Genomic DNA, 13304 nt, shown 5'->3' with positions numbered 1-13304 from the left:
GCTCTGCTGCCCAGGCTGGAGTGCAGTGGTGCGATCACACTCACTGCAAGCTCCGCCTCCTGGGTTTACGCCATTCTCCTGCCTCAGCCTCCCGAGTAGCTGGGACTACAGGCACCCGCCACCTCGCCCGGCTAGTTTTTTGTATTTTTTTTTAGTGGAGACGGGGTTTCACCGTGTTAGCCAGGATGGTCTCGATCTCCTGACCTCGTGATCCGCCCGTCTCGGCCTCCCAAAGTGCTAGGATTACAGGCTTGAGCCACCGCGCCCGGCCTTCTTTTTTTTTTTTCTTTAAGAGATGGGGTCTCACTCTGTTGCCCAGGCTGGAGTGCAGTGGTGCCATCATAGCTCACTGCAGCCTGGAACTGCTGGACCCAGTGATCTTCCAGCTTTGGCCTCTGGAGTAGCTGGGACTACAGGTATGCACTACCAAGGCTTAGATACATATTCAAATCTCATTGGCTATTGCCTTGGATATCACAATGGAGTTTAACTCTGTCCATCATGTCAGCAACATACTATAGTGTCACTGGAGCCACAACTGGATTATGAATGTGACTCACCTAGTGATGCGCCATCTTTTTCAATAACATCTGATAACTGCAGAGATGACGACATCAGACTAGTTGAGCTACAGGGTTCTGTTGGGTCACTGGTGACTGGCACGTGGGATAGGGGTGGAAATGAATCTTTTTTTTTGGTGCTGTAGAAGGGGAGTAATGTGATACCCCAAGAATGGAGAGAACAGAAATTCTCAAGATACACAGCTGATGCCGGAGGATAGAGAATCTTACTGACTTTTTCTTGTTTTTTGGACAGCTAATCAGAAGACAATATATAAAGTTTAGTAACTGAAGTATGGTCAGGGAGAGGGCCTGAAAAATCTGCTTTGGAATATTTAACGGTGACATTTAGATAAGGGTTAAGGGTGAAGCCAGCCTTATGGATGTGGGGATCGGGGGAATGTTCCTCAGGTGCTCAGGTCAGGGACAGTGGCAACATCCTCAATAGCTAAGGAGGTGGGAGTGTTTTGAGGAGACCATGTGGATTGTTTCATCACTATGTAGCATCAGGAACTGGCAGTAGTGATATGTGAATGGGATCAAGGTGACTGAGAACAAGGTGTGAAACTTTAGAGAAATGATAAGGCTTTTACCTGGTTCAGCATATGGTGAACTGTTCCAGATGTAGCTTCTTAAAGCCCTTCGTTTTGTCAAAGCAGAATCTTTTTTTTTTTTCTTTGAGACAGAGTCTTGCTCTGTCACACAGGCTGGAATGCAGTGGCACGATCTCAGCTTACTGCAACCTCTGCCTCTCAGGTTCAAGTGATTCTCCTGCCTCAGCCTCCAGAGTAGCTGGGATTACAGGCACACGCCACCATGCCCGACTAATTTTTTTTTTTTTTTTTTTTTTTTGAGACGGAGTCTCACTCTGTAGCCGGGGCTGGAGCGCAGTGGCCCGATCTCAGCTCACTGCAAGCTCTGCCTCCCGGGTTTACGCCATTCTCCTGCCTCAGCCTCCTGTGTAGCTGGGACTACAGGCGCCCGCCACCTCGCCCGGCTAGTTTTTTGTATTTTTTTAGTAGAGACGGGGTTTCACCGTGTTCGCCAGGATGGTCTCCATCTCCTGACCTCGTGATCCGCCCGTCTCGGCCTCCCAAAGTGCTGGGATTACAGGCTTGAGCCACCGCGCCCGGCCCGGACTAATTTTTTGTATTTTTGTAGAGACGGGGTTTTGCCATGTTGGCCAGGCTGGTTTTGAACTCCTGACCTCAAGTGATCTGCCCGTCTCGGCCTCCCAAAGTGCTGGGATTACAGGTGTGAGCCACCGTGCTTGGCCTGGAAACCAGTCTTTAAGAGAAAGGGATGCAGGAAAGATTGGAGATCTTTGAAGAATCTCTTTTTTTTTTAAAAAAATCACCTTTTTCGCTGTAGTTCTGTCACCTTTAATAGACTCTTTATTAAGCCTGCGAATCTTATACTTCTTATCTCTGTTCTATGTGAGTTGGCATAATGGGTCAAATTCGCAATCCAGAAATGCCTGTATTCTGTTTCTGATGTGCTGAGGAGGTGTACAATTGTCTTCCTTGATTTCAACCTCAAAAGCTTTATATCTTTACCTGGGAACATAGAAGTCATTATTATTATGTCTTTCACAAATTATGTAAACTTAAAAAAATTATATATATTTTCGATGTAAACTAATCCTTGGAGGAAACTGGTTCCTTTAACATTTATTTCCTAATTTTAATTTCTACCAGTTTTCTCTTTCAAACTTAAATGAGTGGGCCTTAGTTCTGTATTATCGCCATCTTAATCATGTTCTTTGTGATTTTAGTAGCTTTACTTTTTAAAACTTACATTTCCAGAATGAAGACTTCTGTATTTTTGTTTTTTTCTTCATATATCCTACTCCAGCTCCCTCAAGACCTGTCAGCTGTTCCCTGCACCCTTTGTTATCTCTTGCTGTGGTCCAACGGGAAGGACAGTAAGCCGTGGACACAGACTTTCCCTAAATCGTATGGATTTCCTTTAGTCAACAACAAGAATTTTGATAGTTAAGGCATTTACGCCTTAAGAATGTGATAAATCCCCCTCCTACTAAATGTAAAGAAGTATTTTTCTATGCAGACTAACTCTTAGATTCACTTTTCTTATAGAATAAGTATGTAACCAAATCTGTTATTGGCTTCTAAGAAGTTAGAACTCAATGTAAAGCTGACTTGTAGAAAATTACTTATCCATTCTGGGTAAACGGACACAGGTATTTAGTGCTTAAGTCGTTTCTGATATACCATTACATTAACATCATTTTAAAAATCGCTCTGAATTATATGTATTTTAAGAGCGACTGGGTTTTAAAAAAAATAGAAGTGGTAGAGCATAAATCATAATCTTTAATAAGGTAATAAAAGGCAAACACTATTGCTCTGGGCAAAACTTGGCTAATGCTTTTGGATTTAATTCGGAAATCTTCACAGACGACGCTCAGCATCCTATCAGCCCTTGGCAGAGACACACGATCCAGCCTAAATCCTCAAATTCTGGCTCTCGCCCCAAGTGTGTAGCCGGTATCCAGAGAGACTGCGAAAAGCATCCGCGAGACGGGGCGGCCCCCTCCTCCTCAGCCCCAAATTGCTTCCTTTTTCGGTGGGAGGAAAAAACTCCGAGGAGTTGTGTGGGCGCCTAAGGAGCGCACGCTCCTCGGTCCCTCAACGCCCAGTACAGTTTTCGCCAAGTTCCTGGCCGAACCACAGCTCCCACGATGCACCAAGGTTCTAGAGCGGTCAGAGGGGCAGCTTCCGGTTTAGGACAGCGCGGCTGCGCGCGGCGTGTGGTCTTATTGGCTCGAACCGCCTCGTGCGATGCGCGTCACGACGACGTGCGGTCGTGGGGGCGGGGAGACGCGGCGGCGGCGGCGGTCGCGGTCGCGGCGGCGCGAGTGCGATTCCAGAAGCGGCATCGCGGCGGCGGCAGCGGCGGCGGCTACACCGGGCTGGGCCCCCTCCCTCCTCCGTTTCCCCCTCCTTCCCCCTCCCCTCAGCGGTGGCTCCCAAGAAGTCCGAGACACGCGGCGAGGCGGCGACGGGCTCCTGGTGAGGGTCTCTGGAGTGTGGGCGCCGTTTCCTCGGCGTAGCGGGAGAGCCTGGGGTCGGGGGGAGGTGAGGGCTGAGGGGGCGAATGTCCCTGGCGCGGGCGGGAGAGCGCGCTGTCGGCCCGGCCCGCAACTTGATCCCTAACTCTGACCTGCTGCCCGGCGCGCTGTGGCCCGAGGGGCGGCCGTGTGGGGGCCTGGAGCCGCCCTCCTGGCGACCGCTGTCGGGGGAGTCCGGCGCCCACCGCCCCCCTCGCCTGGCTTCTCGCGGCGGAGGGTCGGAGCCCGCTGCCCTCTGCTCACCTTCGGGTGCAGTTGCCCCAGCTCCTTGCCCGCGGAGAGGATCTGCCCGCCCCTCTTCGTCTCTGTGTTTGTCACTTCTAGGAATTTCTTTGGTGGCGGCTTGGGATGGGTTCTCTTAGCACCACTTTGCAGTGACTGGGGTGGGGAGCGTTCCCTCACCTGTCTCAGGTGGCGCGTCGGGCAGCCTGCTGGGGACCGTGGGTCCGGGCTTCCCCAGCCCCCGTCCGTCAGTGTTCGCTGCTTTTAAAATTAGCGGTAACAGGGTTACAAGTCGGTTTTTCGGGGGCTCGGAGAGAGTTTGGATTGGAAACTGATAACTCTTTTTTCCTCCTGGTTTTTGACCTTGATTTAAATGTTTGCCTCTGAAATTTTGACAACTTCATAAGATGGTCCAAAAGTGAATTTTGGTAGAAAGATTTAAATGCACAATTGGGATTTTATGGGGTACGGTGACTTCATTGCAGGTTGACTTTTTTTTTTTTTTTTTAATGGGATGTTCTTTTGATTTTTTGACTCTGGGTTTCTGAGACTTGGTTGTTGTTCCCATTTCTGTTCTAGAAGCAGACTTTTTATTACCCTTTCCCCTCACCAAGAGAATCCATGTAAACACCAAGAAATCTGTCACAACATTTAAATTTATTTGCTTACAAAACTTTTCCAAATGAAATGCTAAAAATTCCTTCAGAAAAAAACCATCCATCTACCCATAGCATTGTTTTTTGGGGGGAGATTATAAGTCTTGTCAGTTCCGAAGTTTGAAGTGTCCTCTTATCAAAGGCCACCCTTATGTCTCCTTAAACAACTCTTAGGTAATTCCTAGATGTTTTCATCCGTTCTAATAAATTTGTTGTCAGTGCCGATTGTGATGATCTGTAACTGAAATTATTTCATCAGTAAAGATTTACACACATGTGGCAGCTGCTTGTTGGTGAATTATGAAATTCGAAAAAATTGCAAATTAAATGTGAGAGGCATATTTCTTTTAACTTCTCATTGTAACTGTCTGCCCACCAGTATACGTTCCTGTCTGGACTTTGGTCTGCTTAGCAGATTTCCTCTTTTCGCTTGGCACTAGGAATGAGAGTAGGATTTCCAGAGCCTAAAAGAGAGTTTTTTTTTTTTTTTTTCCTATCCCTAGGCTCCTTATATGAATTTATAAATAAATGGTTTTTTTCTAGCAATAGTATCAATTTAGCTGGTGCACTTTTTTTGGTATAAATCACATTTTGATTCCGAAAATGAAAATAATTTTGTTTTATTCTTTATTTCAGGGATTGACAGATTTTAAAGCCTGCAGGCCAAGTCCTGCCAGTTGCCTCCTTTTGTAAATAAACATTTTATTAGCCCTGGTGTGGTAACTCACGCTGGTAATCCCAGCACTTTGGGAGGCCAAAGCGGTCAGATAACCTGAGGTCAGGAGTTCGAGACCAGCTTGGCCAACATGGTGAAACCCCGTCTCTATTAAAATTACAAAAATTAGCTGGGTGTGGTGGTGCACGCTTGTAATCCCAGCTTTTCAGGAGGCTGAAGCAGGAGAATTCGTTTAAACCCAGGAGGTGGAGGTTGCAGTGAGCCAAGATTGCGCCATTGCACTCCTGCCTGGGCAACAAGAGCGAAACTCCGTCTTAAAAAAAGAAAAAGAAAAAAGTTTTGTTAGAACATAGCCGTATGCAGTCGTTTAGGTATTGTCTGTGGTTTCTTTTGGGGTACAGCAGCAGAGTTGAGTAGTTGTGCCAGAGAGCCATATGGCCTGTAACACCTAAATATTTATTTACTATGTGGACCTTAATGTAAAAAATTTGTTGACCTCCATTAAAAGTGATAACTTAGTCAATGTTTAAAATTATAATGAGTCAGAAAATTGTAAAGGAGAAAGTAAAAGTTATTTACAAGTACACCACTTGGGGATTTTTTTGTGTGATTATGTTTATAGAATGTGTTGGTGATTATTTTTTATATAAATGAACTAAAATTGTTAAATGTTGGTTTATAATCTTCTTTTTTGGTTTGTTTTGTTTTTTGAGACGGAGTTTTGCTCTTGTTGCCCAGGCTGGAGTGCAATGGCATGATCTTGGCTCACTGCAACTTCCACCTCCCGGGTTCAAGCGATTCTCCTGCCTCAGCCTCCCGAGTAGCTGGGATTACAGGTGTGCGCCACCACACCTGGCTAATTATTTGTGTGTGTGTATTTTTAGTAGAGACGGGGTTTCATCATGTCGGCCAGGCTGGTCTTGAACTCCTGACCATAGGTGATCCACCCGCCTCACCCCTCAAAGTGCTGGGATTACAGGTGTGACCAACTGCGCCCAGCCCTGTAATCTGCTTTTTTAAAAAGTATTTAATTATTCGTATTTGAGTTTTGATTGCTTTTGTATTTTCTACATTGGAGATCTTTCTAGAAAGGGGCTTATGAACCGGCTTTTCCTGATTAATCTTACCAGTCAAGATTTAAAAAGAAAATCCAGGAATAATAAATGCTTAGTAATGAAGATGCTGGTTAACATTTATGGAGCACTTACTATGTACTAGACAATTTCCACTACTTTACGTGTATTAAATTATTTAATTGCTGTGGCAGCTCTGTGAGTGTTTACTGTGATTGCTGTTTTACAGGTGAGGAAACTAAGTCAAGGAGAAAAATTAAGTAACTGTTGAAGTTTATCAGCTAGCAGATGGTGGAGTTATGATTTGATTTCATGCAGTCTGATTTGAGAAACCCAAATTCTTAATATGCTACAGAGCCTCTCCGTATATTATTGCTCAGTATAGAAAGTTTGCACAGTCCAGAGATAAACGGTCATCCCTGGGTGTCTGTAGGAATTGCTTCTAGGACCTTTGGTGGATACCAAGATCCACAGATGCTCGAATCTCTGATGTAAATGGCATAGTATTTGCATATAACCTGTGCATATCCTCCCCAATACTTTATATCATTTCTAGGTTACTTTTAATACCTAATACAATATAAATGCTATGTAAATAGTTGTTACACTGTATTGTTTAGGGAATAAAGACAAGAAAAAAAGTCTGCACGATTCAAATACAGATGCTATATTAAACTTTTTGGATCCAAGCTTGGTTGAATCGACAGACATAGAGCCCATGGATATGGAGGGCCAGTTGTATAATGTAAAAAAAATTCCTCCTCATGCACTTGTTTCCAGTTTCATGCTTTGTAGGTAAGCATGGGAAACAGTTTGATATAGGTCTTTAAACCTCTGTTTGTATGCATATACAAGTAATTATTTGCAAATTTGTCTGCATATGCAGAATTAAAAAATTAAACTTTTTTTTTTTTTTTTTTTTTTTTGAGAAGGAGTCTCCCGCTGTGTCACCCAGGCTGGAGTGCAGTGGCGCGATCTCGGCTCACTGCAAGCTCCGCCTCCCGGGTTCCCGCCATTCTCCTGCCTCAGCCTCCCGAGTAGCTGGGACCACAGGCGCCGCCACCGTGCCCGGCTAATTTTTTGTATTTTTAGTAGAGACGGGGTTTCACTGTGGTCTCGATCTCCTGACCTTGTGATCCGCCCGCCTCGGCCTCCCAAAGTGCTGGGATTACAGGCGTGAGCCACCGCGCCCGGCTAAACTTTTTTTTAACAGCTTTAGATGTACAGAAGTTTGAGCCGATAGTGCAGAAGGTGCCCATGTTCCCTTCCCTCCCCTCGTTTCTCCTGTTGTGAACATCTTGCATTAATTTGGCACATTTATTGCATTTGATGAGCCAATATCAATATCAATATGTCCATAGTTTACATAGGGCTTGTTCTTTGTGTTGCATTTTTTTTTTTTTTTTGAGACGGAGTCTCGCTCTGTCGCCCAGGCTGGAGTGCAGTGGCCGGATCTCAGCTCACTGCAAGCTCCGCCTCCCGGGTTCACGCCATTCTCCTGCCTCAGCCTCCGAGTAGCTGGGACTACAGGCGCCCGCCACCACGCCCAGCTAGTTTTTTGTATTTTTTTTTAGTAGAGACGGGGTTTCACTGTGTTAGCCAGGATGGTCTTGATCTCCTGACCTCGTGATCCACCCGCCTCGGCCTCCCAAAGTGCTGGGATTATAGGCTTGAGCCACCGCGCCCGGCCCTTTTTTTTTTTTTTTTTTAAGATCTCACTCTGTAGCTCAGGTTGGAGTGCACTGGTGCCATCATGGCTCTGCAGGCTCGACCTCCTGGACTCAAGTGATCCTCCCACCTTAGCCTCCCAAAGTGCTGGGGTTACAGGCATGAGCCACCACGCTTGGCCGAGAATTGTTTTTAAAAAAAATGGGATCAAGCCCAGTGGTGGCTTGTGCCTGTAGTCCCAGCTACTTGGGAGGTTGAGATGGGAGGATTGCTTGAGGCTAGGAGTTTGAGACCAGTCTGGGCAACTCGGCATGACTCTGTTTCTTTTAAAAAAAAAAAAAAAAAAAAAAAGTGGGCCGGGGGCGGTGGTTCACGCCTGTAATCCTTGCAACTTTGGGAGGCCAAGGCAGGTGGATCATCTAAAGTCAGGAGTTCGAGACCAGGCTGGCCAACATGATGAAACCCCGTCTCTACTAAAAATCCAAAAAAAAAAAAATTCTGGGTATGGTGGTATGTGCCTGTAATCCCAGCTACTCAGGAGGCTGAGGCAGGATAATCGCTTGAACCTGGGAGGCAGAGGTTGCAGTGAGCCAAGATTGCGCCACTGCGTTCCAGCCTGGACGACAAGAGCAAAACTCCATCTCAAAAAAAAAAAAAGGACGAAACCAGTCATTCAGCAGTCATTCACCTTTTTTGGTGGTTTTCAGGATACAGTGCTTTTGGGCTTTTTAATGTAAACATTCTTGATTTACTAATTTTCAGATAAATGACAATTTATTTTGGGAATGGAAGGCTGGCTGGGATATTACTTTCTCTCTTTTTTAATTTTTTTTTTTTTTTTTTTTTAAAGTGTATCTCATAGTGGCAGCAGCTTTTTCCCAAAGGAATGCTTATTTTTTTGACTGGACATTTTGGCTATACCTAATCATCAAAGTTCTTCTTTTTTCTCTTTATCTCTGGATTTGGAAAATGGATTCATTTTGGTTTTCTTCCTCATAAATTCTTTTTGGTCTGTCCAGTCATGGCAGTTGCTAGTCATGTCTCCTTGTCAGACTTTGGCTTTTTATGACAGTCATCAATGTTAGAAAAAATTACTTGCTCTTTATCACTATCTATTTCAATACATTTCCTCTTGGGCTTTCCCTGGGGGCAGCACTGAATTTTTCCTTAGTTGAGCCATGCAGATTTTCTAAAAGTCATCCTTTAGTTTGGCTTTTCACTCCTCCATAGGTGCTGTTCAGCTTCTAGGAGATTTCTTGCAGTTTCTATTTGTCAACAGATTCACCAGCAGCACCCTCCTCCTCACTGATACTGGTGCTTCCCCACCCATCTTTATCATTTTCAGCCTTCTCTTTTTCTTTCTCTTTTCTTTTTTCTTTCTTTTTTTTTGGAGACAGGATCTTACTCTGTTGCCCAGGCTGGAGTGCAGTGGTGCAATCGTAGCTCACTGCAACCTCTGCTTCATGGGCTCAAGTGATCCTCCCACTTCAGCTTCCCAACTAGCTGGGATTACAGGCATGCACCAGCATGCCTGGCTAATGTTTGTATTTTTTGTAGAAACAGGTTTTTGCCATGTTGTCCAGGCTGGTCTTGAACTCCTGGCCTCAAGCGATCCTCCTCCCTCAGCTTCTTGAATAGCTGGATTTAACAGGCAGGAGCCATTGTGCCTGGCCATGTTCGTGCACTCTTGATTTTATTGGGGCCTTTGTCAGCTTACCCTGGAATTTTTTCTGCATCATCTGAGGATTTGGAAGAGCTGAATCGCAGTTGTAGTAGACAGCATCATATTCTTATCCTTGTGTATTTTATACTGGGACAGGTCTTGAGTCTTGAGGAAGTTTTTCTATCATGGCTAGGGGACATTGAGCTATATTACCTCTTATAGCGCTGATTTGGACTGTCATGTCTTCCCCAAAGTTCTTGTCCATAACGTAATGGTTGGTCACAGTCATGAGCAATAACTAAGTGATCTCTGGGACTAACAGATGATGAAATGCATGTTTAGCAAACAGTGACTTCTGTTACTTCTCTGTGGTGCAGCAGCAGAAACTTTTGGCCTAAGGCATAGAAGTTAGAAGGCTTATGAATTCCTACCAATCTGGAGATAAGATTTATGAGCATCATGTTACTTCAAACCTCTGCTTAGAGATTTCTAGCTGTGTGCTTCAGGAGTGTTTTGGTAAAACTTTGAGGATCATGAATAAAACTAATAGCTTAAAACTTAAACACCTTGAGTTTTTTGTTCTTTTGTTTCTCGGGCACTTTTCATAACCTTTTCAGTGTTTTGTGTTTGGAGCCACTCTTTCCAGTGACATACTGCACTAGTAGGTCTCTTGTCATTTATTCTCAGATTCTGAGTCTGTCCTATTTGTTTCTCCTCTTCATCTTACCCTAGGAAGAATGTCACAGTGACAACCAATATCTTGAAACATGCAGTTGTGATGACATTGACAGTTTTGGCATCAGTCCAGATGTTTCTTGTAGAGTTCACTCATCACATCCAAAGATAACTTGGCTGCAGTTACATTGCTGTCTTTTAACACAGTGTATATGAAATTCTGCAGTACTGTGTCCACTTTATTCTTGTGTTTTACAGTTATATTCTTGCTATCAGTCACAACATGAGTATGTAAAGTCTCGAAAGCTTATTATGGCAACTTGGAAGTTCAAAGAAGAGCTTTAGCGAACTTGGTGGATAGATGTGATACTTCTCAGCAAGATCAAAGCTTTGCTAAATATTATTAGATGATCTTGATTCAAGACAGTATAATTGTAGGAAAGCAGAACTTTTAGCTCTTGAGGAAAGTTACTTAGATGTTCTGGGTAACAGTGACCAATCTGTGCCATAAATATCACCAGCTCTGTCAATTCTTTGCCAGGTTTATTGGTTTTAATTTGATAATCTCCATATTGGATTTGTAGTGCATATAGTACTGCTGTAGAAACCCTTTAATGTCAACCAGTGGCACCACTTTATATTAGATTCTGTAACTGCTGTTTGTTACCGGGCAGCTAGTTTCTGCAGGACATGTTGGCTGTAGACTGGATCTACAGTGAGTAGTTCTCAGAGAACCCGTACTGCTGACACTTGCAAACCCATCTCAGCTGTGGTGTGGAATTGTGGAGTTGTACTTCTGGATGTGACCAGAAACAGCATTTGGGAGCTCAGCAGGTGATGCTGTCTTGACTGATTTTGTGTGTGTGTGTGTATGTGTATTTTATTTCATTTCTGAGACAGGGTGTTGCTCTGTCACCCATGCTGGAGTGCCATGGCATAATCATGGCTCACTGCACTCTCGAACTCAAGCAGTCCTCCTCCCGCCTCAGACTCCCACGTAGCTGGGACTATAGATGCACGCCAGGCTAATTTTTGCTTTTTTTTTTTTTTTTTTTTTTTGTGGCCCAGGCTGGAGTGCAGTGACCGGATCTCAGCTCACTGCAAGCTCCGCCTCCCGGGTCTACGCCATTCTCCTGCCTCAGCCTCCCGAGTAGCTGGGACTACAGGCGCCCGCCACCTCGCCCGGCTAGTTTTTTGTATTTTTTTTAGTAGAGACGGGGTTTCACCGTGTTAGCCAGGATGGTCTAGATCTCCCGACCTCGTGATCCGCCCGTCTCGGCCTCCCAAAGTGCTGGGACTACAGGCTTGAGCCACCGCGGCCGGCCAATTTTTGCATTTTTAATAGAGATGAGATTTTGCCATGTTGCCCAGGCTGGCCTTGAACTCCTGGACTCAAGTGATCCTCCTTGCCTTGACTTCTCAAAATGCTGGGATTATAGGCATGAGGCGCTATGCCAGGCCCTGTGTGTGTGTTTTTAAAATTAATGTTTGTGGCTTACTTTACATCTGCATCTACTCTCTTCTTTTTAGTAGTTCTCTAGTGTACTATTAAATGGTTATGCTATGACTTAATACTGCTTTTATTGATAGATATTTAGATTATATAAATGGATTGTAGATTGTCCATACATTTTATGTATATTTATTGCAAGCTGATTCCTCTTTAGTAATTTTGTAATAGTTGAAGAGAACATGTTTTTCGTTTTGATGTATATTATCAGACTGCCATCCAGAAAGGTCACAACGATGTAAATTCTCACCAGAAATGGGGGTGGGGTCAAGCTTCTCTGTGTCATTACAAACTTAAAAAAAAAATTCTTTTATCTGATAGGAGGTTAAGCATTTGCAGTATATTCTATCTAACTGGGAGATGTGCTTTGTTTCAATAGCATTCTGTTAATGTTGATTTACAGTTACTTCAGGTGGAGCATGCATTCTGTTCCTGGTCCTCCCTTAGGTGGAGCTGCTCCACCTATTTACGTTCTCTGGCTCTTGAAAGCATATGGTTTTGCTGTCACTGGTCAAAAAGAATCTGGGTGCCTGCCTAATAGACTATATATTTCTTGAGGGTAAGGAATGTGTAACTTTCTTCGTATCTACTGGCGGGTCTGGTATATAGCAGGTGGTGAGTAAATGGTCTTTTAAAAACCTAAATTGGGGCCGGGCGTGGTGGCTCAAGCCTGTAATCCCAGCACTTTGGGAGGCCGAGACGGGCGGATCACGAGGTCAGGAGATCGAGACCATCCTGGCTAACACGGTGAAACCCCGTCTCTACTAAAAAAGATACAAAAATACAGCCGGGCGAGGTGGCGGGCGCCTGTAGTCCCAGCTACTCGGGAGGCTGAGGCAGGAGAATGGCGTGAACCCGGGAGGCGGAGCTTGCAGTGAGCTGAGATCCGGCCACTGCACTCCAGCCTGGGCGACAGAGCAAGACTCCGTCTCAAAAAAAAAAAAAAAAAAAAAAACCAAAAAAACCTAAATTGGTTCATGTTCTGTTGGGGTTACTGCTGAGTGAAGTGCTTTAATTTTGTTAAAAATAATCTTTTCAAATTGTGAAATATAAACTTGAAAAACTGCAGTGTATACTGGGCGCAGTGGCCCAGGCCTGTAATCCCAGCACTTTGGGACACCAAGGTGGGCAGATCACCTGAGGTCAGGAGTTCGAGACCAGCCTGGCCAACATGGCGAAATCCCCGTCTCTGCTGAAATACCAAAACAATAAAAAATAAAAAATAGGCCGGGCGCGGTGGCTCAAGCCTGTAATCCCAGCACTTTGGGAGGCCGAGACGGGCGGATCAGGAGGTCAGGAGATCGAGACCATCCTGGCTAACACAGTGAAACCCCGTCTCTACTAAAAAATACAAAAAACTAGCCGGGCGAGGTGGCAGGTGCCTGTAGTCCCAGCTACTCGGGAGGCTGAGGCAGGAGAATGGCGTGAACCCAGGAGGCGGAGCTTGCATTGAGCTGAGATCCGGCCACTGCACTCCAGCCCGGGTGATAGAGCGAGACTCCGTCTCAAA

At 44.9% G+C, this 13304-nt stretch overlaps 1 protein-coding gene across 3 annotated transcripts in view; it reads left to right on the top strand.

The window, feature by feature from the left end:
* The first annotated feature begins 1100 nt into the window (after positions 1-1100).
* Positions 1101-13304, top strand: part of LOC105484107 (adiponectin receptor 2) — a 105172-nt gene continuing 92968 nt past the window's right edge. For 2 of the 3 annotated variants that reach the window (XM_011745357.2, XM_071072372.1), the window contains exon 1: positions 3436-3592. The gene's annotated coding sequence lies outside the window, so the exon portion shown is untranslated. Of the gene's footprint in view, positions 1120-3435; positions 3593-13304 lie in introns of those variants that run through there. The other variant, XM_071072374.1, reaches the window with a different exon arrangement.

Source organism: Macaca nemestrina, chromosome 10 (genome assembly GCF_043159975.1).
Source record: "Macaca nemestrina isolate mMacNem1 chromosome 10, mMacNem.hap1, whole genome shotgun sequence".
Taxonomy (NCBI): Eukaryota; Metazoa; Chordata; class Mammalia; order Primates; family Cercopithecidae; genus Macaca; species Macaca nemestrina.
The sequence above is the reverse complement of the archived record's forward strand: the minus strand, read 5'-3'. Positions and strand labels throughout refer to the sequence as shown.